We start from the raw sequence: 23,033 nt of genomic DNA, 5'->3' as shown, positions 1-23,033 counted from the left end.
CTCGAATCAAGTCGTCTTCTGGAGAACCGGAACCATCAGTTCAACATTGTAATCTCGCGACACACCATTTTTCATGCATCTCCTTCACCAAAGAAGACATGCAGACGAAGAATTCAAAGCACGATCGACCTCTATACTTCACCGGCCACATTGGCTCCAGCGTTGTTAACCGGATCCAAGTCGATCCGGGTTCCGCTATCAGTATCATGCCATTCCGACTGATGCATAATCTTGGAATACCAACAAGCAAGCTAGCGTCCACGGGCACTACGATCTACGAATTCAACACCAGTGGGTCCAGACCCTTGGGAAAGATTCGAATAAAGTGTCAGATCGAAGACTTGAAGTCAGAAGTTACCTGCTACGTAATTGACGCAGAAACATCCTATAATTTGCTGTTGGGTCGACCTTGGATCCACGGCAATCTTATAGTCCCGTCAACTCTTCACCAGTGCCTCAAGTATGTGGACACAAATAATGAAGTCAAGACGGTGGTCGCGGATAAGCAACCGTTTAAGGGATTAGAGAACTATTTCACTGATTCCCTTCTATACGGCGCCGAATCCGATACTGAACCATCGGCCTAAGGAACGGACAGCGGGGATGAAGCTGACACCGAAGCTGGGTTTGATTATGATGGTGGTTTTGTACTTAATAACATTGTACCCATTGTAATCAATCTTGACGATGATGAATCATCGGAAAGTAGTTGTAATTGGCAACTTACCGAAGAACTATCAATAAATGATGATTTAGAGTACTCGATGTGTCTTGATAATGTCACTAAAGAGCTATATGACAACCCTGACTTGTATATGCCACTTCAATTATTTTGTCTAACGAAAAAACAGGTACAGGATACGTGCGGAGCAACACTTGTCATTCCCGCAGGGATAGGGGGTGGAAAGGAAGTCGTCTATGGTAAAGGAAGAAAATCTCCGATACCCGACCACTTCTTGAAAGAGGAAGACGATGAAGATAAACATGCTCCTCATCTATTTAGATATAACGCAAAAGCGCGCGATCTAATGGAGAAGTATGGGTATGACTTCACATTCAGAGAGGGTCTTTGCTTTGGTCGAGGTCCTCGAGTTCCACCTCGAATGGCCTATGTACCAAAAGGAAAACCCGATGACTATTATCGCCACAAAAGAGGTCTAGGTTATGTCTCCTCATCCGACGACGAGTGTTGTTGGCAGGTCATCGATCAAATTGCTAACAAAGCTAGAAACGGGTATTCTTCTGACTCTTCGGTGTGGGATTCCGATACTAGTCTTGGTGAAATGTTCAAAAAGTTAATGTCGAATATGGCTACGGTCGACCCTGCGACAATAGAAGAAGACGATCAGATGCCGACTTGGGTGGACCCTTGGGTTCATCATTTAAACATGCAGTACAGCGATAGGTTTGAGCAAAGGGAGCCTCCTACCGAAGATCAAGTACTCCAAGTGAATATGGGTAGCGAGGATAATCCAAAGCCTATATTTATTAGCGACAGCCTCCCGCCGAGTGAGAAAGAAGAATTGATCTCTCTTATCAGGGAGTACATCGATGTGTTTGTGTGGAATTACGAAGACATGCCAGGGCTCGATCCGAACGTGGCAGTACATCATCTTAATATTAAACCAGATGTCAAACCTGTCAAACAACAACAAAGACGGTTTCGTCCGCAAATGATGGAAGCAATCGAGGCCGAAGTTAAGAAGCTTATTGACTCGGGCTTCGTTCGGGAAGAGCAGCATCCGGAGTGGCTTGCCAATATTGTCCTAGTCCTTAAGAAGAACGGGAAGGTCAGGATTTGTATCGACTTTCGAGACCTCAACGCTGCATGCCCAAAAGATGATTTCCCCCTTCCTATCACGGATGTCATCATCGACAATACGTGCGGGTTCGAGAGGATGTCTTTCATGGATGGTTACTCTGGTTATAATCAAATAAAGATGCATCCAGATAACAAAAAGCATACCGCGTTTAGAACACCCCTCGGCGTTTTCTGCTACACGGTCATGCCCTTCGGTTTAAAGAATGCAGGTGCCACGTACCAAAGAGCCATGTCGAAGATTTTTCAGGAGCATCTCCGGAAGACTGTCGAGTGCTACGTGGATGATTTGGTTGTGAAAAGTCGCGATAAGAAGGATCACATTAAAGACTTGAAGACCATGTTCGACTTGATGCGAGCCCATCAATTGAAGATGAATCCTACCAAGTCTTTCCTCAGAATGTCCAGTGGTAAATTTCTGGGATTTGTCGTCACCACCAAAGGTATTCATATCGACCCTGATAAGGTAAAGGCAATTAATGAATTGCAACCTCTAAGAAATCTCAAGGAGCTCAGAGGATTGCAAGGGCGGTTAGCTTATATCCGTCGGTTCATCTCGAACCTCTCAGGGAAATGCCAACCATTTTCCAAGCTCACAAAGAATGGCGTATCTTTCGTATGGGATGACGCTTGTCAAAAGGCATTCGAGAGTATTAAAGAATATATCTCAAAACCTCCTGTACTCGTCGCACCGAAATCGGGCAAACCGTTCTTGATTTATGTCAAGGCGACGAGCCACTCATTAAGTGCATTACTTGCACAAGATGACGATAACGGTCATGAGCAGGCAGTATATTATTTGAGCCGAACCATGGTAGGCGCCGAATCTCGATATCCTATGATTGAAAGAGAATGTCTTGGCAGCTAATCCAACTACGGATACCGCCGAGATATATGATGACTTACCCGATGAAACCCACGAAGTCAACGCAACTTCGCACCAACAAGTATGGCGTTTGTACTTCGATGGCGCTTCCCGAGCAACTATTGTCACAGGTGCTCCTGGAAGTTCTAAGATTTCTTCCGGAGTTGGAGTGGTCTTAGTTTCCCCGGGAAAACACGTGATGCCTCGAGCTTACTCGTTGACTGAACCGTGCTCAAATAACGTAGCCGAATATAATGCATTACTCATAGGACTCAGTTTCGCCAAAGAACTGGGGGTTGAGTACCTCGAAGCCTTCGGCGATTCTCAACTGATAGTTAAACAAGTTCAGGGAGAGTACGAGGTCCGAAGCCAAGATTTAATACTATACCATAAGATGGCAGTGGAGATGGCAGAATCATTCGAAGGATTCTTTATCAAACATATTCCACGGTTACAGAACACTTACGTAGATGCGTTAGCAGCATTGGCCGTATCTCTGGCACAACCTCCTGAAACAGAACAGTTTGTTACAGTGATGACTCACCAACTCCTAGTGCCGATCTACAATGAAGATAGCGAAGAAGAAGATAGTAAGGAAGCACACTCAACTCAAGTTGAATTTGAACCCCGAGATTGGCGTTTCCCCATCATCGATTACGTCTTACATGGAATCCTACCAGAAGACATGAAAGAAAGAGAGTCAATCCGACGAAGAGCGCCAAGATTCTACTATAACACGGAGAATCGAACGTTATACCGCAGGGGGTACGATGGTTTGCTATTGCGTTGCTTATCGACTAAAGAAGCTGAAGAAGTCCTTAGGGAGGCACATGAAGGAGAGTGTGGCACACACCAACCTGGCCCCAAGCTTTATGATCGCATCAGAAGAATGGGGTATTTTTGGCCTTTCATGATGAGTGATACAATCGCGTATGCCCGAAAGTGTCATGCATGTCAAACACATGCGAATTATATGCATCAACCTCCGGAGCACCTGCATCCTTCGGTTACGTCATGGCCGTTCGAGACCTAGGGAATGGATATTGTTGGTCCTATAAATCCCCCGTCAGTCAAAGGTGACCGGTTCATCCTGGCAATTACCGATTACTTCTTCAAATGGGCTGAAGCAGTTCCGCTCAGAGAAGTTAAAACAAGCAACGTCATAGCATTCATCAAGCACCATATCATCTACCGGCATGGTGTCCCAAGATGAATCATACATGACAACGGTCCTCAATTCGTCAGCAACGCCTTCATCAGGTTTTGTGAAAAGTTCAAAATTCAGGACATCTCTTCGACGGCTTATAATCCCACAGCGAATGGATTGGCCGAAGCCTTCAATAAGACCATCATAAAGCTTTTGTCGAAACTCGTGAAAACTAGTAAACGAAACTGGGATGACAAGCTTGGCGCGGCTCTATGGGCCTATCGTACTACGGTGCGCACACCAACGGGAGCGACCCTATATTCGTTTATATACGGATGTGAAGCCGTTCTTCCGTTAGAGATTCAGATCCCGTCACTTCGAACCGCCCTTGCGACTCAAATGACGACCGAAGAACAGCATCAGAAGCACCTTGAAGAACTTGAAAGACTAGACGAGAAGCGTTTAGAAGCTCAGCAGCATATCGAATTCTACCAGGCCAGAATCTCTCGAGCTTTCGACAAAAAGGTTCGACAACGAAGCTTCAAAGAAGGGGATTTGGTTTTAGCTGAGAGGCGGCCTATGATTCTTAACTCCAAGAAGAAGGGCAAATTTGAACCCAAATGGGAGGGACCATTCGTAGTAGAAACAGTCTATTCGAGTGGTGCATATCACTTAGTCACCAAGGACGGCGACCGGCTTATGATGCCGATAAATGGCAAATTCCTGAAAAAGTACTATCCTTAGTATCTTCAGGATAACCAATGTATCGGGAAATTCCCAGAAGAACATCATATTTGGTATTCTTAGGGATAACCCAATCATTGTAGAAGGGATGAATAAGAAATTCCCGTTCGAATTCAGAATGTGGGAACATTTCTTCTTATTATCAAAATTCTCTAACTCTTATGAGTTATTTTTGTGAGATGAGATCCAATCCTCTGATAGGTTAATCTTTCCTCACCAAACCATCCGCTGATCAAACTAATCGACGGTGGATTCACCAAAATTTCTGTCCGCCAGTCATTGGCAATTCTCAGACTTAACATGTTAGGTCCTAATCACTTAGCATTGTAGTCCTTCTTTGAGTGATAGTACGGATCGGCATATTCATTGCTACCCGTATTCCACTCTCTTTTCAGGTCAAACCTATAAAAATTAGGGCTAAAGCCAAATTCCTCTCTCGATCCTTTCCATGAACGAGAGGTCCACTTTCAATTCGAACAATCAAACCTATAAAAGTTAGGATTGTTCCCGATCTCACTTAGTCAAACCTACAAATAGTTAGGACTAAGACCGAGTCGTTCCTTTTCAATAAACAAAAATCCACCTTTGTTCCTTTTTCCACCAAACCTATAAAAGTTAGGGTCGAATTTGGGCGTTCTCCTCAATGAATGAGTGATTCTTTTGATTCAAATGACCAATCCTATAAAAGTTAGGGCCGTTTGAACCTTTCCGATTCTCGGAGCGGAGATCCCACTCTTAGTTTCATCTTTTCGGAGTCTGGGGGTGGAGATCCCACCTTGAGTTTCCTTTCCGACTGTAGATAGAATATAAAATTCTTTCTCTTCAGTACCGGGAGATAGAATATAAAATTCTTCCTCTCCCATTTTCCAGTCTGTTTTTGTTCTTAGAATATTCAAAATCATGGCACAAAGTCTCAGAGAATTCACTCTCTTAGCACAACGTTACATGCGGAACGGATTCAGACAATCCGCATGCTAGCCCGATTCAAACGGTAATCGGTAAAGGCACATCAAACCCGTTGAAGGCTGGGGGTTTGCCAAAAATCCCAAAGTCTATGTCTAACACACATTGCCGGTTTAGTCTTTCGCCGATTGAAAAAGACACCTGGGTCTAAACCTAGGGAATTTTATCCCAAAACCTAAGAAGGGATAAGTCATCGCTTAATACGCGGTGCATGGTACCTTTTCCCTATAAGAAATGGCGAAGTTTATGTATTCAAAGTCATAGCATCAAGTCTAAGAGAAGCAATTCTCTTAGCATAACGTTACATGTAAAACGGGTTTTAATAATTCACATGCTAGAAGTCTAAGAGAAGCAATTCTCTTAGCATAACGTTACATGTAAAACGGGTTTTAATAATTCACATGCTAGCCCGATTCAAACGGTAATCGGTAAAGGCATCACATGCTAGCCCGATTCAAACGGTAATCGGTAAAGGCACGTCAAACCCGTTGATGGCTGGGGGTTTGATAAAAATCCCAAAGTCTATGTCTAACACGCATTGCCGATTAGTCTTTGATCGTAAAAAGGACAAAAGCCCACATATTTAATATTGTGGCAGGTTGTTATTAATAACGCCAAAATCCGTGCTTCACACGCACGGGGAAGTTTATCCCGAAGCCTAAGCACGGATAAGTCAACGCCTAACACGCGTTGCCGGTTTAGTCTTTTACCGATTGAAGAAGACACCAGAATCCGAGTCTGGGGATTTTTATCCTGAATCCTAAGTAAGGATAAGTCAGCGCCTAACACGCGTTGCCGGGTAGTCTATTCCCGTGAGAAAGACGAAGTCTACGGATTCAATGTCGTAGCATTAAAAGAGTTAACTCTTTTAGCACAACGTTATGTGCAGAATGGATCTGAACAATCTGCATGCTAGCCCGACTCAAACGGTAGTCGGTAAAGGCTCATCAAACCCGTTGATGGCTGAGAATTTCTCAAAAATTCTATAAGTGCGAGTCATTGATGCATCAGCTCTGCTAGTTGGTCTCGTGACTCGATTATCCAACAACATTAAAATAAGATCCACAAATGCAAATGAATCAGCTTTAACAGTTGGTCCTGCAACCCCGACACTTAGGACCGCTGTGCTCCAATACCTTAAGAGCTTAAACTGTGTATACTCCAGTAAACGTACGAGTATAAACTGTGTCAACGAACGACGTTCGAAACCCTAGGGTCAACGCCGTATAAACTGTGTCAACGTACGACATTCGAAACCCTAGGGTCAACGCCGGTCAACGCGTAACCCTAGGTCAACGCCGGTCAACGCGTTGCGACAAAAAGTCAACATTCGACGTTCTAAACCCTAGGGTCAATGCCGGTCAACGCGTAACCCTAGGTCAACACCAGTCAATGCGTTGTGACAAAAAGTTAACATTCGACGTTCGAAACCCTAGGGTCAATGCCGGTCAACGCGTAACCCTAGGTCAACGCCAGTCAACGCGTTGCGACAAAAAGTCAACGTTCAACGTTCGAAACCCTAGGGTCAACGCCGGTCAACGCGTAACCCTAGGTCAACGCCAGTCAACGCGTTGCGACAAAAAGTCAACATTCGATGCTCGAAACCCTAGGGTCAATGCCGGTCAACGCGTAACCCTAGGTCAACGCCAGTCAACGCGTTGTGACAAAAAGTCAACATACGGTGATCTAAAACCCTAAGTCAATGCAATGTGACAGAGATAGTCAGTTCAAAGTCAATGACACGAGCCAAACTCAACTCAGTGGTGATAGACTCGAGACTCCGACGACGGTCAGGCGATAAACGCAGCGCCGGAAGAACTCCGGCTATTCGTCAAAGCATTGAATAGACCAAAAATCGAAGGAGTCAAGAGTTGAAGCTAACTACAGGTCCTTTACGCCGACTGAAGGCTAGACCAATCACATCCAAAGTATTCTAGCCTCTTCTATAAAAGAAACGAGTCCGAAACGCTTTGGAGGGGGTATCTGTAGGCATCAAAAATTACCTATAGGTCTCCACGAACAGCTCAGTGTTAAGGAATGATGATGAACGTCACTATCCGGTTCACAGGAGTTCGATTGATGTCGATGAACGCTTGAAGTAAATCGACGAACTACGTGAACTAACGAAGGTACGGGCTAATCGGGAGCCCCGCGATGTTTACAAAAGGAACAATGCCCTTCGTGCCTCATTCATTCTACAGATGATCCAACCATTAGAGCTTATAGAACACCTCGTCGGCTTTCCAACGCACGCCGAGACACCCCAAGGGTGTCTCGGCCAAGCCAAGACACCCCTAGGGTGTCTCAGCGCGGATTTGGGCCCTTTAAGTGGTTTTAACCGCTCCGCAACCCCTCAAGCCTATAAATACAAGCCTTAGGCCTCATTTTTTCAGAGCTGGATTTTTTGGAGAATTGGCGAAGCCCTGCCGGACTGAAGAGTGATTTAGCACTTCAACGCAAGAGAGTTCTTCATCAGATCTACATCACCCGTACCCGATCCTTAGTATTATCCCGTTGTGGTAATATTAAGAAGAGCAAATATCTCGCTTTTATCGAGATAGGCGCTTCAAGTTTCTAGATCTCCTCGCGGATCGACGAAGCTCTGGATTAGATCTGATTGCCAGGTAGTCCACGGATATCAACATCCCCGTCACAGGCTAAAGACCCACGTAAGCAAGAGACGACGAACGGATCTTGTGTTTATTTTCAAGAAAGTTGTAATTTTTATTTCTTTGTTGTTTGAATTCATTTGTAACGTTTGAAGTTTTAATGAAATCAATGATGAAGGCAACTTTCGACGAAAACAATGTGAAACTCCTGAATCGAAAAGAATACAAGCTGGGAAGGATTTCACAAGGAACATACCTTCCATTATGGCCTCGCTCGCACCGTGATCACGCAGTACGACTATATATACTCTGCCTGAAGATGTGGACTGTTGTGCTAAAGGATCTATGATAAATGAGACTATTTTTCCCTAAGAAATCTCCTGGATAGCTCGCACCTATCCCTCTATCCTCAAAATTGCTGGCGGTGCCTCAAGCCTCAGCTGCTGGCGCTAACCTTGGTCCTGTCCACGGTTCTGTTGCTGCTGACCCTGATTCTTGCCCTGCTGGCCTCCTGCTGGTGTGCTACGGCACTCTGTAGCTCTGTGTCCAAACTTATGATAGTGAAAACAAGCCTAAAACCTGCACTGCTACTGTGCTCTATGATCCCGCTGAGGTCCCTTCTTATGAGGGCCTTGCTGCTACGAACTCTTGCCCTGCTGCTGGGGTCCTCCGGGTCCTAAAAATGGTCTCTTACCCTTTCCCTTGTGTCAAGTCTGCCCTGCTTTAGAATTCTCTTCCTTGCCCTTCTACAACATAGCCATCTCGATCTCCTATGATATAGCTGCATCGGTAACCTCCCGCACTGAATGAAATCATCAAGACACTATGTAGCGACGTAAGCTCGGGTGATGTCCCATCAAGAACATCTGAGCCTGTCGCTCCCCAGTCTGCCACATGCCTGTGAACCTGAGCAAACCCACAAACTTGCTCTCATAATTGGCTACAGTCATATCTTCATGCTCCAACTGGACTAACTCCAACTCCTTCCCGGTTTTCACCGCCGCTGACACATACTGCTCGTCAAAGAAATAGATGAAGTCCTCCCAGGTGAGTGTCATACGATGCTCTGGACTGAATTGAAGTCGGTACCACCCTCCTGCATTGCCCTTAAGGCTGAATGCTGCTAGCCTCTGCTTCTGTACTGTGTCCACATTAAGCATATCTAAAATATTCCCTGCATATTCCTTCCACTTGTGTGCAGCAAGTGAATTTGATGTGCCATGAAACTCTGGTGCCCTCATCTTCTGGTACCTCTCCACCAAACGGAGCCAAGCCTCCTACTCCGTGTCCCTATCAACAGCTAGTGGGGGTCTAACTGCTGGCGACTCCTCTACAATAGGTACATGAGCTACTGGTGGCGGCACCACTAGAGTTGGTTCTACTGGCGGAACCTGATTTGCCATCTGCTCCTTAATCGCTACTAACCGGGCTTCAAGTGGTGCTATGAGGTTGATCAGGTACTATAGAGCCTGTTGTGGCTCGGGCTCTGGATCAGATTGCCCAGCTTCCTAAGTACGGGTTCCTCTACGACCACGTCCTCTTTGGATCAGATTGCCCAGCTTCCTAAGTACGGGTTCCTCTACGACCACGTCCTCTTCCTAACATCTAAAATTTAGGAGTAAAGCTTATAAGACACAGTAAATGAGACCTCAGGCAAAAATAATGTAACATGTAACAATTGGTAAATCGTACCATATATCATTCACGCAAATACTTTTCAATCAAGTAAGATAGTTATCATAAAAGAATTTATAATTTTTGAGGTATACGTATAATATCCTCACTCAATCTAGAAATTCCTAGCGGAGTCTATACATGAATCCTAGGAAACTCTATCCTAGCTCCACAATTCGACATAGGATAATCCTAAGAATGCTGAAACTAGAGCTCTGGTACAAACTGTGGCGCCCCTGGTTTCACACAAGGCTATAGTCCAAAGTGAACCTAAGGATGTTAAACCTGCCATGCACCCACACAATACAACAAAACATTTCATAATCACAGTAATATCTCTTTAGTGGAAACAACAATAAATAAGTGCAGGTACAAAGTAGATAAGTGTAGGCTGTCTAAAAATCACAATAGATAGCTGATCCCCATCAAACACCGATGATGGAAGTTACAATCTGACGACTTCCAGAAAGCTACAATTTGAAGACTTTCATGTGGATCGATGAATGTTACAATCTGACGACCTTCACAACAATTAATGAAAGCTCTAATCAACAGCCTCCACAATCAACATCGGGAGTTACAATCTGACGACTCTCACATATCAGAGAGCTAAAGTAAAGATTACAAAATGATGATCTTTGCAAAACTTCGATAGAAAGAGACTACAAATCGACGGTCTCTTCAAATCAAGACATGGAAGTCCTCCCCGCGTACCAGCATCAAGATGCGCCGCATTCATAGCCACGAACGCAGCTCAAATGCAGCTCCAAAAGTTGCAAACGCAGCTCCAAAAGCTGCAAACGCAGCTCAGATTCGGCCGCCAACGCAGCTTCCAAATCGCTGTAAACGCAGCCTTCAAACGCTGTAAACGCAGGTCACATCTAGCTCCAAACGCAGCTCAGATCCGCTGCCAAACGCAGCTCTTAAATCGTACAAACGCAACTTCCAAATTGCTGTAAACGCAGCTCAGATCCGCTGCCAAACGCAGCTCTTAAATCGCTGCAAATGAGCTTCCAAACGCTGCGTCCGAGCTTCCAGATGTTGCGTTCAAGCTTTTAGGCATTGCGTTTGGACACAGAATTCATGCCAGAACACGGGCCTGCGTTTGACTCGTTCAAACACGAGCTGAATGGTTCCAAAACCGTTTCCCACGATCTGAGGGGATTACAACTCCACTCAGGAGTGATTTAAGGGGCGGTTACATCCCATTAGCCCCACTTAGGAGCAAATTAAGGAGGTGGTTACACCCCTTAATCCCCTATAAATAACTAAAAATCAATTCAGTTCAGGATCGGTCTGTTGGAACTTCTTGGCAGCGAAAAGAGGATCCTTGATCCTTCGGTTGGAGCTTTGGAGATCGGCAACAAGATCTTCTTCATCCTTGGCTTATAACCGACTTTCGGTTAAATCAACTCTTTCATAGAGTTTCAAACTCGTTCAGAGTTCTCCACAATGTCAAATCGTGAGGAGAAGATCATGTTCCAGTGAAACAAGACGTCGGATCGTCAACGAGAAGCAAACTCGACGCGAGCAATCGAGGGAGGCATCTCATCACCACCGTGAAGAACCCAGAATTAAACAAAGGGGAGAATCCAGATCATTCTCTTCTCTTTTGTAATCAGGAAATCCAATTGTAACTGAGATTAAAGGAATACAAATCAATTTTCTTTCATTTCTTTTACTGCAAATTTTTCCACAAACAATAAGGTAAAGATGAAAGTACACTGAACATGATATAAAGAAAAAGATATCCAAATAATCAAAATCATGTTCCAACTGAATAAAATAAAGTAAATCTGATAAATTGAAACAAATATGTAATATCTCAATACATGAAGTCAAATGAAATAGTATTAAGGCACTCAGCCTTTACAAAATGTAATACAACTCTAAATATCTAAAAATAAACAATGACTAATGTAGAGCGCTAATGACTACTAATAATATAAGATGGTGAGCTAAACCACCTCTCCATCAACCCGCGACTCTCCAGACGCCAGGCTCGCTACCTAAAAAGAGGGGAAACAACGAATGTCAGAGCGCTAGCGAGATCATCTCCACCGCCTCTAGGGGGAGGGGGTTAGGAGTATAAAAAATACAGGTTAATACATATAGATATAAAATCATCTATCCTGAACTAAGTGGAAATTGAGATTTAAAAATCCACAACACGAGAATTAGTACGTCGAGTGAAATAATCCAAACAAGAAAACCCTCATGTATATACCATGTCTCAAATTGTGAACCGCAAAATCCCAACTCTAAAATCCTAAGAATAAAACAGACAATAAATATAAGACAATACGGCACCAAACCTCATTCGACACAAGTCATGTCAAAATCCTCACACTACCCTTGGGTAGTTGGCACAAACACAAATATAATATCCCGGTCAAGGAAAGTTACATAGATTATGCCGTGTATTGACAACCTCAGTACTATACCCTACTCTCGGGTGACTAACATGGGAGCATGAATGAAATTTGTGAAATTCTCTAACAGAAACAATGATATTTTTGTAAGGCGCTCATAATATCTTGTGGCATCACACACCTTACTCAATCGTCCTGCGAAAATAGGCATATCACCCTATTCTGAAAAATAATGATGCACAACAGAGTGTAGTCTATTGCGGTCTTATTGCAGTATATCAACTAACCACCATGAATGTAGTCCACCGTGGTCTTATTGCGATACACTAACTAACCCCACTGAAGCATCCAAGCTATCATGAAATTTAATATGCGTCACTCTCTATCATAACAAATGTAAAGCTTAGGTTACGTACCTTTAAACGCTCGTGTGTACTCAAATCAATCTGTGTACTCTCGTATACATCACACGTATCTCGGTGTGTGACTCGTACTTCGTACGTGTGATCGAAACATATGAGTAAAGCACAAAGTTCACAAAAATACCCTGATCAGTCGACCGATCGCATGCCATCGGTCGACCGATGTCTTGCACAAAGAGTGCACAAAAGCTTTGATCAGTCGACTGATCATCCTTGATTAGTTGACTGATCAGAGTCAAATCTAGATTCCTGTAATAATTAAACAATCTACAAAATTCATCAAAAATCAAAATTTCTCAACAAAACTTATGTATTAAAACTTGTTTAAGGAAAATTAGGGTTTATTATATTACATGAAATCACAAATACAAATTTAGGAATAAACCTAAAACCCTAACATGTTGATATGTGTAAGATCATCATGAAACATCTAACTTAAATCAAAATTTATGTTAAATCACGTTTAAAACTTTAACTCACATCTAAAAATCCGTTTTATATCCATTTAAAATAAAAAAGATTAGATCTTTATATCATACGGTTCAAAAAGAATAATCTTTATACATAATCTAGGCTTAAAAGATCCAATAAAACCATATAAAAATATTTAAAAATAGGGGATGGATTTGGAGAAGATGAAACTCGCCTCAAAACGTGCTGATTTCCCCACATACGCAAGAAACATGATCCTCCTTCGTCAAACACCAAGAATCTCGGCCTCTTCTAGGGTTTAGCTTCACAAAGCTCTCAAAATTCACTAAAATAAGATCTAGAGTTTTTTGGGGAGAGGGTGGCTATTTATTCACGTGAAAGATGAAGGAAAAACAGAGAAATATCATATATATACACTTATATACGCAAACGGGCCAAACCAAAACGAAACAGACCTGAAACCAAAGCCTACACAGAATCTGGCACCCATCAGTTGACTGATGGCTTGCTATCAGTTGATTGATAGGCTCCTATCGGTTGATAATCATATTTTATTATAATTTTATACCCTTATTATCTATTTTATATGAATAAATATACCACTAATAATTGTTTTTATCTTTTAATTACAGGTTAATGAAGAATAAATCTCAAACTCTCATCTCTCAACAAAAGCCCTTGATTTAATGAAGAAATGAAGCCCATGAAGCCAAATGAATTCTTTTAAATATTTAATAAAGAAATAAATCAAAGCACAGTGGAAAATCAAGAAAAAATGCCAAAGCCCAAAAGTCCAAGCAAAAGCCTAAGGCCCAAGCCCAAGAGAAGGCGGAATTTAACATATAATATATGAAAATCGCCTATCTCGACGAGACGAAGCTATCCGTGAAATGGGAATTTGGAAATAATGAGTATCGATGTCAGCATCGATGTGGGCATCGATACCTGCATCGATGCCGGATTACTGTAGCGCGCGTCAATGGCTGATTTTGCTTGTCTTGGGGCTCAAGTTTGATCCAATGACTCTCATTCTTTGATGTTTACTATAAATAGGGGTAGAGAGTGAGGGGTTAGGGTGTGAAAATTTTTGTAACTCCTTTTGGAGAGGAGAGCTACTCTTAATTGAGAAGGCCTTCCAAAATTGTAACTTTTGTTGCAATTAATAATAATAATTTTTTTCACCACTTTAAAATTTTCTCTTCTTCTCTTTGTTGGATGATGAAGATGAAGATGAAGATGGAGAATTATTTGAAGGTTTGCATTTCTTTCCTTTTTCTCTTTTATTTCTCTTTTATTGCTTATTAGTTAGATTTATTTTCATGCTTGTAATTAGATTTTATTTTATTTTGTTTAAATAGCCAAGAGGCTAGAATCCTCTTGCCTTAGAATTATTTCATGCTTATAGATTAGATTTATTTCATGCTTATAGAGTAGATTTATTTCCTTGCATTTAATTCTTGCAATTTTATTTTGTAATTAGATTTTGCAATTTATTCCTTGAGGCTAGAACCCTCTTGGGTTTAGTTTTTCTTTTTGTTTATTTTTATTTTATTTGATTCGCCTTTAGGCTAGAACCCTCTAGGGAATCACCCTTTTCTAAGAAGTGGGTTCAATTTTAGATTATCCATATCTATAATTGAATCCACCATCTTTAATTTCTTGCATTTTCTTTTATTCTTGAATTTTATTTTCTTTATTCTTGATTTTTATTTTCCTTTTCCTTCTTGCCTTATTGATCATATTCATTCTTTGTCACATCCACTCTCACTTATATTTCGTGCCGATTTACACACTATCACTTCCACTCTCTCTATCTCTCCACAATCACATTCACTCATCACTCCTATTTGTCAAGCACACAACATAAGAACCGATTCTATATTTTCTCCTACAAAACACTTTATTCTTTGTCACATCCACTCTCACTTATATCTCGTGCCGATTTACACACTATCACTTCCACTCTCTCTATCTCTCCACAATCACATTCACTTATCACTCCTACTTGTCACGCACACAACATAAGAACCGATTTTATATTTTCTCCTACAAAACACCTTCCTCGTGGGATCGATATCTTAAATACTATAACTTGACACGGTTGTGCACTTGCAACCTTTTTGGTACATGTTTATGCCGCATCAAGTTTTTGGCGCCGTTGCCGGGGAAGGTGCTTAAGTAGGTTTTAATTATTTTGGTTCTTTAACTTGTGTGTTTTTTGTGAAGGAAACGCTTGGAGCTTGAAGATCGCGGATTGGAGAGCTAGGATTTGAAGATTTGCTTTCAGGTAAGTCCTCTTTCTAGTTTTTAATTCCACCCTTTAGCTACTTCTTCACAATTAGAGACAATTAGGACTTAAAAAAGAAGAAGAGATTTTATTTTTTGTTGACCATAATAAAATTCATCCTCCACTTTGACATTTACTAACAAGATAATAAATTCAAACAAATCCCCCCTTCTCATTTGTTTGATTGTTAACCCTAATTAAAAAAAAAGATTTTTCTTTTCCATCCTTTTTAGTTGCTTTTAATTCATAGGGTTGCATTTCATATAGTGTAGGAATTCACCAAGTGATTTGAGCATCTTGATTTGACACACACTTAAAAATATTTTTAAGGGCAAAACCCCATAATCAAGATAAGGTGAGGGATTTCATCACCCTTTCCTTAGCCCAAAAATCACTAATTCCTCACTACACCACCCAAGCCTAATAAAACTCATTAGACGTTGGCCCCTAAGGATTCGAGCTCAATAAGGAACAAGAAATCCTTAAGTGAACCGGTTTAAGTTTTCTCAGATTAGTTGGTGTCTAAGGCAAGGTTTAGGGGTTGCGTAAAGCGCTCCGCAAGGAAAGAGGTACTTAATTGATCTTTGATCACCCTCTAGTACTATCCTTACCTGGCTAACTACCTGGGTAAAACTTTGATCTTTTCACTGTAGGAGTTTTTGGTTAGGAGCTGGTCTAGTTGAGTTAGGCTAAACCCTAGAATTAGAGTTGATTGAAAAGTGATTGTTTTGATTTGTTTCAGTTAGGATTTTTCTTTTTCTTTATCTTCTAAAAAAAAACTAATTTTCTTTCTTTTTTTGAAAAAAAATAAAAAATAAAAAAAATAATAAAAAGAAATATTTTGGTGTATGCAACAGTGGATTAGGGATAATACACATCGATTAATTCGCTTTGAACCAATCATAGAAATGGAGCATCCTAATCCACCCGTTCTTCATGATATGTGCTATCCCATTAGGAATGCAATCCCCTCATGCATTAGGCTCCCCGAAACAAATGGAATAAGTTTTGAGCTTAGACCGCAATACATAAACATGCTTCCCAAATTCCTTGGTAATGAAACAGAAGACGCATATATTTTTATTTCGGAATTTGAGGAAGTGTGTATTATGATTAAAATGAGAGAATTAAATGAAGATGCGGTTAAGCTTAGATTTATTCCATTTGCTCTTAAGGATAAAGCTAAAAAATGGCTGTACAGCTTACCAACAAATTCCATCTCAACTTGGGATGAATTTGTCACCGTTTTTCTTAAGAAATTTTTTCCTATTCATAAAACGGTAAAGCTTAGGAACAGCATTCAAAACTTTAAAATTATCCCGGGAGAACCTTTTTGGAAGTATTTTGACCGATTTAAAGATCTTCTCATCCAATGTCCTCATCACGGTTTAGAGAAATGGCGATTGTGCCAAATAATTTATGAGGGATTAGATTATTCTGCAAAAACTTCCTTAGAATCAATGTGCCACGGGGATTTTATGAGGAAAAATGCTGATGAAGCTTGGGAGTTTTTGGAGAGTCTTTCTGAAAAAACAATGCAATGGGAACAGTGCGATGACAGGGTTTCATCAGTTCCCCATTCTAAGTCTAGTGGTCTTTCCTTGGAGTCAAACATTGCTTCTGAAGCGAAGATGGCGACAATTCTGCGGAGGTTAGAAGCCTTAGAAATTAAGGAACGAGCTCCAGCTCAACTCAATCATGTTTCTTTCCCAGGATGTCATAATTGTCAGTCTCCTACCCACGTTTCAGAGGAATGCCCTCTCTTAGGAAACAATCATTCATTAGAACAGATGAACGCTGCATTCCAGCACCCTAGAAATGATCCATTTTCTCCAACCTACAATCCAGGTTGGAGAAATCATCCCAACTTTGCATGGAATCTAGGAAATTCTCCCGGAACTCAAAATTTCACTCCCGCTTCGACCCAACATTTTCCTAGGGGAAACACAGTTCCATTCAATTCTCATTCACAATTTCAACAACCCAATCTGCCGTATCAAAATCAGTCTCCTCTTCATCAAGCTGTAATTCAGACTCCTCACAATCCAGATCAGGATAAACGTCTCAATGTCTTGGAAAGGGGTTTAGAAACCATAATTAAGGCCTCTACTCAAACCACGAATATGTTGACTCAAACGTCTAGCACGCTGAATTCCTTCATGCAATCAACCGGACAAATGCTCAACTCCAACACTCAAGCTATAGCTAGATTAGAATCCCAACTTGGTCAACTAGCTAGTGCCGTGAGTGAAAGAGAGAAAGGAAAATTTCCAAGTCAACCCGTGGTTAACCCTAATAACACAGGATGCAGTTCATCCTATGAAGCTCAAGTGAATGCAATCCATTCACTTCAGTCAGGTAGACAGGTCGATAATCAAGTGAGAACTCCTCCAAGTCAAACTCTTGATCCTGTACAAATTCCTTCTCCTTCTCCTTCTGATGAATCTATTCAACAATCACTCCCCTCAGATGACCAAGAACCTGAACCCGAACCTGAGCCTGCTTTTGATAGATTTAGACCGGTTGCTCCCTTTCCAGATAGACTCAGGTCTAGGAAACACTCTCCTCAGGAGGAGAAGATCCTAGAAACATTCAAGCAGGTTAAGGTCAACATTCCTCTCTTAGATGCAATTGAACAAATTCCATCTTATGCTAAATTTTTAAAAGAATTGTGCACTAAGAAGAGGAGAATAAATGTTCCAAAGAAAGTCTTTTTAGCCGCCAATATCAGTGAAATACTATCAAATCCCATACATTTGAAACGTAAAGATCCAGGTTCCCCCATCATTTCATGTATCATTGGTAATACTCACATTGATAAGGCGCTTTTAGACTTAGGGGCCAGTGTCAATTTACTTCCATATTCAGTCTACCAGCAATTAGGTCTAGGTGTACTGAACCCAACCAAATGTACCTTACAGTTGGCTGATAGATCTGTCAATGTCCCTATGGGTGAGTTAGAGGATGTTCTGATTAAGGTTGGATATTTTATTTTTCCAGTAGATTTTGTAGTCTTAGAAACACAGCCTGTTTCCTGTCCCAAAGGACAGACACCTGTCATCTTAGGACGACCGTTCTTAGCCACTTCCAATGCTCTCATTAACTGTAGAACTGGTCAAATGAAGCTGTCCTTTGGGAATTTGACTGCTGATCTCAACATTTTTAATCCAGGGGACCAACCAAATAATCAGCCTCTAGAAATAAACTACATTCAGGAAAGATCAGAAGAAGAAGAAGAAGAAGAAGAAGAAGAAGAGTGTGATTTAAGTTTTGAGGAAATTTTTGATGAAGAGTTAGAGTTTTTAGAAGAAGCAGATCAGGTCCTTGAGAATAATAAAACTGTGTTAAACATTTGCTGCTTTGAATTAAATTTTGAAGAACTCTTTCTTGATGAACTTAGATTCTTGGAGAATAATCAACAACCAAATTTTCAGAACTTCACAGAAGAATTGGTTGTTGGAAAACAAAACTTCACAGTACAAGAGTCTAAGTTCATTAAGAAATACAAAATGCATGACACCAATAATACCTACCTTACCTTGTTGCATGAATTACTGAACACCCCGAAATGCTTGGAAATTCACATTATTAATTATATCATTCTGAATTTGTTTAAAATCCGGGGAAGAATTTTTAATAGTAAGGTAGGAGTCAATGTAGAACAGGAACTCTTCATGTTGAATATTTTATTCTACATTGTTTATTTTGTTTATTTCAGAATAATAAAAAGAATTTATTCTTCTCTCATGTGAGAGTTTCTTATTCGGTTTTCAAAAAAAAAAGGGAAAAGGAAAAAAAAAGAAGAAGAAAAAAAAAGAGAAAAAAAGAAAAAAAAAGAAAAAAGAATAAATTTTTGTTTTCATCCTCCTCAGACCAAAGGTAATTGCAGATTTTTATCAGCCGACCAAATGTAAGTGCTTCACTTCTTATCTGCTTTACTTTATGCATCATAGAGTTTGCATTGAGGACAATGCAAAATTTAGGTGTGAGGGTGGGAATTAGTTATTTTTTCTTTTTTTTTACATTTTTAGTTATATTTTTCCCCCTTTTTCTTAAAAAAAATTATAAAAATATCGTCACTTGCCAAATTGATAGAGTTATGTAATAATTGATTTATTTGATAAATTTGAAATTTTCTAATCCCTAGTTAGTTATTTACTTAAGTTCACCTTTTATGATAACTCTAAATAAATTTCTTAAGAAATGATTTTCAAAGTAGTATACTTTACTTAAGCCTTAACTTGGACTTTTATTTAAAATAATGAAATTTTTGCATGCTTAACTTAGAGTTGAAAATAATTTTTTCAAAGTGTCTTGATTTACATATTTTCAAAATATATATACATATACAAAAAAAAATACAAAAGAAGAGTGCGAAAAATGGGCACCAAAAAGAAAAAAAAACTCTTTAATTCAGGTGATTCTATCTTATTAAGCCTAAACTGACCGAGTAATTAAGCTCAAGGAGTATTTCCATACTTAATGACCTAAGCCCATTTGGGTTGGGATCCATTGGCCCAAAACTCATTAAATGGTCACTTAGAAAGCCCGTTAAAGTAGAAAAAAAATCACCAAGAAAGAAAGAGTAAAAAAAATAAAAATAAAAAAAATAAAAAAAATTGTTTTATAATTGTATATATGGTCTTGAAAAATATTTTAAATCAAGCAACTTGAAAATTATTTAAAACAAAGAGTTAGCATGTTCTTTTCAAAACTTTTAAATTAAATTTCTAAGTTTGGCTTGGTTTTGTATTGCTACAATGAGAAGATTTTCTTAAAAATATACCTTAGAGTTATATATAAAAATGTTTTCTTGAGTGATAACTGGCTCCAATTAGATTATCTAAAAGTTATCAAGTGAATTTAGTTATTTACTGACTTCTTTAATTTGGCAAGATTGACCGAATTTTGTGGGTATATTCACTGCAAACCCTCACGAGACTACAACTCGTCCACTAGGGTAACCTAGGGGTTTAAAGGCTTGTTGTATGCGCTAAATACAACCGCGATTCCTGCGAAAGTGAGTTAGGATTTTCTTTTTATTTTCTTTGCTAGAGGACTAGCAAAAGTTTAGGTGTGGGGGTATTTGATAATCATATTTTATTACAATTTTATACCCTCATTATCTATTTTATATGAATAAATATACCACTAATAATTATTTTTATCTTTTAATTGCAGGTTAATGAAGAATAAATCTCAAACTCTCATCTCTCAACAAAAACCCATTGATTAAATGAAGAAATGAAGCAAAGAAGCACATTGGAAAATCAATTTCCAAATTATCCAAAAGCCCAGAATGAAGTCGTGTAGCCTGTAGAAGCCGGAGAAAATCAAAAATCCAATATGAAATGAAATCATATTCAAAATGGTTGGCCACAAAGAAACGACGATATCTCCTAATCCGGAAGGCGGAATTTAACATATAATATATGAAAATCGCCTATCTCGACGAGACGAAGCTATCCGTGAAATGAGAATTTGGAAATAATGAGTATCGATGTCGGCATCGATGTGGGCATCGATACCTGCATCGATGCCGGATTACTGTAGCGCGCGTCAATGGCTGATTTTGGGGGCTCAAGACAAATCCAATGGCTCATATTCATTGAAGATTACTATAAATAGGGGTAGAGAGTGAGGGGTTAGAGGTGTGAAAATTTTTGTAACTCCTTTTGGAGAGGAGGGCTACTCTTAATTGAGAAGGCCTTCCAAAATTGTAACTTTTTGTTGCAATTAATAATAATAATTTTTTCACCACTTTAAAATTTTCTCTTCTTCTCTTTGTTGGATGATGAAGATGAAGATGAAGATGAAGATGAAGATGGAGAATTATTTGAAGGTTTTTATTTCTTTCTTTTTCTCTTTTATTGCTTATTAGTTTAGATTTATTTCTATGCTTGTAGTTAGATTTTATTTTCTTGTTAAATAGCCAAGAGGCTAGAACCCTCTTGCCTTAGATTTATTTTATGCTTATAGAGTAGATTTATTTTCGTGCATTTAATTCTTGTAATTTTATTTTGTAGTTTAGATTTTGTAATTTATTTTGTAGTTAGATTTTAATTTCTTACACTATTCACCTTGAGGCTAGAACCCTCTTGGGTTTAGTTTTTCTTTTTGTTTATTTTTATTTTGTTTGATTCGTCTTTAGGCTAGAACCCTCTAGGAAATCACCCTTTTCTAAGAAGTGGGTTCAATTTTAGATTATCCATATCTATAATTGAATCCACCATCTTTAATTTCTTGCATTTTCTTTTGAATTTTGTTCTTCATTCTTGATTTTTCATTTATTTCTTGATTTTATTCATTTTTCCTTCTTGCCTTATTGATCACACTCATTCTTTGTCACATCCACTCTCACTTAAATTTTGCACCGTTTCACACACTATCACTTTCACTCTCATTATCTCTCCACAATCACATTTACTCATCACTCCTATTTGTCACGCACACAAAATAAGAACCGATTTTATATTTTCTCCTACAAAACACCTTCCTCGTGGGATCGATATCTTAAATACTATAATTTGACACGGTTGTGCACTTGCAACCTTTTTGGTACATGTTTATGCCGCATCATCGGTCTACTGATAGCTTGCCATCAAGCTATCAGTCGACCGACCAATGGAGTTTTTCTGTCGACTGTTTTCTTGTGTTCGTGTATGTTTTCACTCGTTTACACTTATATACATCCTTAATAGATCAAATCGATTACTAACATACTCATTCATCAATAAATGATATTTATCATAATATAACTCATTATTACTATTTACCATAGTATTTTCAAGAATTACAAGGTTTTACACCGGCATCTATAAGTTCAGGAGTAAAGCTTATTAAACACAATAAATGAGACCTCAAGCATAAATAACATAACATATAACAATAGGAAAAAATATATCACATAGTATACACCCAAAATACTTCATAATTAAAGTAAGATAGTCATAAAAAAATCTCAAAATTTTCAAGTTACGCATATTACGACCTCACTCAATCTAGGAATTCCTAGCGAACTCTGTACATGAATCCTAGAAAACTCTATCCTAGATCCACGACTCGATACAGGATATCCTAAGGATGTATAACTAGAGCTCTGATACTAACTGTGATGCTCCTAGTTTTACACAAGGCTACAGTCCAAGGTGAACCCAAGGAAGTCAAACCTGCCATGCACCCAAACTGTGCAATAACATATTTCACCATCACAATAATATCTCTCTAGTGGGAGTTAAACAATGATCAAGTGTAGGTACAAAGCAGATAGAACAAGGATAATAATGTAAGAAACATAATATAGAGAAAAGATCCAAAAGTAAATGTAAGCGTGTCCTAACAAGATAATGAAGTACAGCTGATGTCTGAAACAAATGTGAAATATCTCAATCCATAGAGTCAAATGAAAATATTACTAAGGAACTCTGCCTCCAACATGAAGTACATCTCTAAAGTCTGACAATAAGAAATAAGTAACTAATATGGAGCATAAATAAACTACTAATAATAAATGATGAAAGCTACGTTGAATCTTCGTCAACCTGTGACTCTCCGGACGCCAGACTCGCTGCCTGAAAAGAGGGGAAACAATAAGCGTCAAAGCACTAGCGAGATCATCTCTACAACCCCCAGGGAGAAGGGGGTTAGGAGTATAAAAATACAAGTTAGTATATATATATATATATATATATATATATAT

The sequence above is a fragment of the Asparagus officinalis genome, chromosome 7 (genome assembly GCF_001876935.1).
Source record: "Asparagus officinalis chromosome 7, Aspof.V1, whole genome shotgun sequence".
In the NCBI taxonomy this organism is placed as follows: domain Eukaryota; kingdom Viridiplantae; phylum Streptophyta; class Magnoliopsida; order Asparagales; family Asparagaceae; genus Asparagus; species Asparagus officinalis.
This window is presented reverse-complemented; position numbering follows the sequence as displayed.